A 3,961-nucleotide genomic window follows, 5' to 3' on the forward strand; every position below is an offset into this window, starting at 1 on the left:
ATCGCAATAATCTTTCATATCAAAATAATCAGTAATAATCAGTGATAATCAGTAATAATCAGTGATAATCAGTAATAATCAGTAATAATCACGAGTGATTATAATCCTCGTACGCAAAATTTCTTAGTGGTAGACCCTTGGCCCGAATCTTTGGGTACATTTTTGCTCTACCCGACTCGGGTGTCAGCGCCGCAGGCCAAGGTAGATGTATGCCAGGCGCGTCGCAGCGTAACAGTGTTTCGGGAGATATCGCGAAGCCTGTTACGCGAGACGTGGTCTGGCGTACATCTACCTTGTAAATGGTCTATTTCGACTAATATTGCATGATATTTGTACACTGTTTTATTCGCAGAACAAAAGTTTCAGAATTACTTACCGTATTTGCGGTGTTTACCGTTGTTGGTCAGCCTAAAACAAACACAGGCTATGCTAAAATGTTGAGAATTATTGTTTTTTATTGTAATCTTATGCAATCTACCCGAAACGAAACGAAAAATTGCGAAAAAATCTGTAAAACTTATGAAAACTGCGTTCCGTGTCTTGTGGGTTGCCTACCTACCCCCACACAGGGACCCCCGTAGGTCCAAATACTGCATCAAGGGTCAACAAAATCGAAAATAAGAAGTTGTGTAACCAAAACCGCAGTCTTTTAACAGCTAAAACGGCAGAATAACACTTAGGGGTCAAAATGACCCCTCCGGTAGATCTAGGTATACGAAAAGGAGATGATGGCTCTGTGCTTTGCTGCAGTCAAATTTGAGAAGTTTATCTATGGCATGCCTCAGGTGCGATTTCAGACAGATCATCTCCCGCTAGTTTCTATTTTCCGTAATCCTATATCTCAGATCACGAATAACAGGTTCAAAAGAATGAGAATTAAAATGCTCCGCTTTGACCCCAAGGTAGAATACTTTCCGGGGAAGTACATGTACCTGGCAGACTTCCTGTCCAGGCATTTTATCAGTGACCCTGTAGCAGATGACCCGGAGATGATAGAAGTTGGTCCATGAGGTCACCTCTTACCTGGCTATGTCGCCCAAAATCAAAAAGGAGTTTCAGCTGCAAACGGCCAAGGATCCTGGGCTCATGGCTGTGCGAGAGTATTACCAAAATGGTTGGCCTCACGATCAACATCAGGTGGCTTCAGAAGCCAAACCATACTGGGCTCTCAGACATGATCTGTTCTCAGAGGATGGTTTGGTTGTCCTGGAGGACAAAGTGGTGGTTCCGGTAGCTTTGAGACGAAAGGCGCTCACAAACCTCCATGGTGCTCACCTAAATGTTGATAAAACTAAAACAAGGGCTAGACAAATGTTGTATTGGCCTGGACTGAACAGTGACATACAAAACATGATAGCACAGTGTAGAACGTGTGAGAGGCATGGCAGGGCAAATTATAAAGAACCCCTGTTACCCCATGACGTTACTCACCTGAGATTCCAAAAGGTGGGTTGTGACATTTTATCACACAACCAGAACGCTAACCTGGTCAAAGAGGATTACCTGTCGCACTGGTTGGAAATAAAGCCCCTCCAGAACAAGAGTGCAAGGGCGGTAATTAATGCTCTACGCCAGGTCTTTGCCACCCATGGGCTCCCTGACACTATTTTCGGTGACAACAACCCGCTCAACTCCTTTGAGTGCCACGAATATGCTAGGGAAATAGGTTGTGAAATTATAACAAGCTCGCCAGAATATCCCAAGAGTAAGGGCATGGCTGAGAAAGGAGTTGGCAGTGCTAGAAAACTGCTCGACAGGTGCCATGACTCAGGGATGGACATGTTAGATGCTCTTCGGGAGTATAACAACACTCCTCTTAGTGGTATGCAGGTGTCGCTAGCTGAGATCCTCGTGAGTAGGCGGTGCCGGACACTGGTCCCGAGTCTTCATGTCAAACTAGAACCGAAGGTCGTGGATGTAAGGCCGGAACTGAAACAAATACAGGCCAAGGTTAAACGGATACATGACAGGCGTGCCCGCAGGCGCCTTACTAGCTACCTCCCAGGAGGGGCGGAGGGGAAAATGGAGGAAGGCACAGATAGTCGGCCAAGCACCCGGCTCCGAGGTCTTACTACATCAAGACACTGACTGGGAGAGTGTTCAGACGGACTACATTCCATCTAAACAAAATCTAAGACCACACCTGATAAACATGACATGGATGCAGTGATTAGGGATCCTAACCTCTTCCTTTCTGACCCACAGATGCGGGAGGATCAGCAGTCGGAGAGGCGAGCCCAGGCTCCGATGGACCCGATATATGAGGAGGAGGTCGGGGCTCCACCAGAGTCTCCACCAAGGCCACGAAGCCCACCTCGGCGTCGGAGGGCTCCGAGACAGGATCCCAGGACCCGACGCTGCAGACGGCCCTAGAAGGTCTCAGCGGAGACGGCGACGACCGTTTTGGCAAGAAGAATATGCACTGTGAAATATAAAAGATAACAAATAAAAAATAGTGGTGAAAAAATACTTATTAGTACCGTCAAAGTGTCTAATTCCGGACCAGCATGGTAAATCCGGACACTACTTTTTCGCACTTTTACAGCAAATTACACAATGTAGGTTCATAATTTAGATAGACACTTTTCCGGGAGGCTCTGAAGATTTAAATAATTAGAAGTTTCATATTTTAGAGCCGCCCAGAGCAGTGCAATTTGAATAATAGGACCCGACCAGTACACACACTGTGAAGCGGTACTTCAATGCGTGTGCCTCATAGCACCAAGGCTAGCCACGGTCACTAGATACAGCTTTAACGTCACTGCGCTGGAGTCGAAAATTTTTTAATATCCTGCGGACTTTTTCGCGTAATATTGATTGTACGGTATTTCACTCGATCTCTCACTTACAAATCTTAGTTAAAAATGCACTAAATTTTCAATGTTGACAAAATCCTGTGAGGTAAATATTGTTGTACACATTCTTGTTTTGCGAAACTAATGTTCTTCTACTAAAATGGCACTGACTTTTGCAGAAGTTGGTTAACTTCTGAAATGGACCAATTTTGCCTCGAAAATTTCAATATCACTCTGGTTTCGCAGTTACGGGTTAAATTGGTGTGTACTGGCACGTAGCTGCAGTGCAGTATTGGCGTATCGACCTGTTCTACTGCCATTTAATAGCAAAAATAGGGACTGTCCGGATTTGCCCCGGCTTCGGGTTTAAATCCGGACGGGGTTTCAGAGGCTTATGCAGTTGAACTGGCGCAAAGAAAATTTCCTCTCCAGATGGAAAATATATATCTTGGCGCCTAGTTTCTAGAATCCGCTGGAATTTTTCATACCCCTACCGGTGTTAGAAATATTGAGGAAAAACGGTCAAATTTGTCCGGAATATGACACTTTGACGGTAGACTCGAGTATAAATAACTGCAATGGTACCTTACAAAACACATCTCCCACACTACACACCAAACAAAAACAACGGTCCGAAACAAATGGGCTGGAGGGGGAAGATGTTCGTGGCAGCAGGTGTGCCACCTTCAGCGGGAGGTTGGTCACACTTCTCGCCACTCCCTGGACTGTGTGGTGGGAGTACTCGTTCACCTGTATGATACGATGCTTGACTAAAGTACAGTTCTGCTTAACCCTTAGTTGTGTTTTCACCTGACTTTCCTTACTACGACACGAACAGTTTTAACATTTGAATTCATTATTATGGCCTTCAAAGCAGCCGATACACTTGGACATTGTATTACATTATCATTTGTTGCCGAATTTAGCCTAAAATGTTGGGTTTTTGAGTGAAATACATACTGTAGGTGGTGGTAGTGGTGCTGCTGCTGCTCTTCTTGTTGAAGATCTCTAATCACTCTTTTCTTTCTCATTTCTTTGTTTTAGCATTTGAATTCAATATTATGGGTTAAAAAGGAGGGTATAAACTTGGACATTGTATAGAAATAAGATGTGATGGGGATTTTAACCCCATTACCTGACTTTTATGGTCATAAGTGTGCCTGTTT

The 3,961-nt window shown here is 44.6% G+C and overlaps 1 protein-coding gene across 1 annotated transcript in view; it reads left to right on the top strand.

Annotated features, from left to right (window-relative positions):
* Positions 1 to 3,961, top strand: part of LOC127750780 (uncharacterized) — a 40,474-nt gene that overhangs the window by 2,291 nt on the left and 34,222 nt on the right. The window lies entirely within an intron of this gene.

Source organism: Frankliniella occidentalis, unplaced genomic scaffold, assembly GCF_000697945.3.
Source record: "Frankliniella occidentalis isolate FOCC.00 unplaced genomic scaffold, Focc_3.1 Scaffold259, whole genome shotgun sequence".
NCBI lineage: Eukaryota > Metazoa > Arthropoda > Insecta > Thysanoptera > Thripidae > Frankliniella > Frankliniella occidentalis.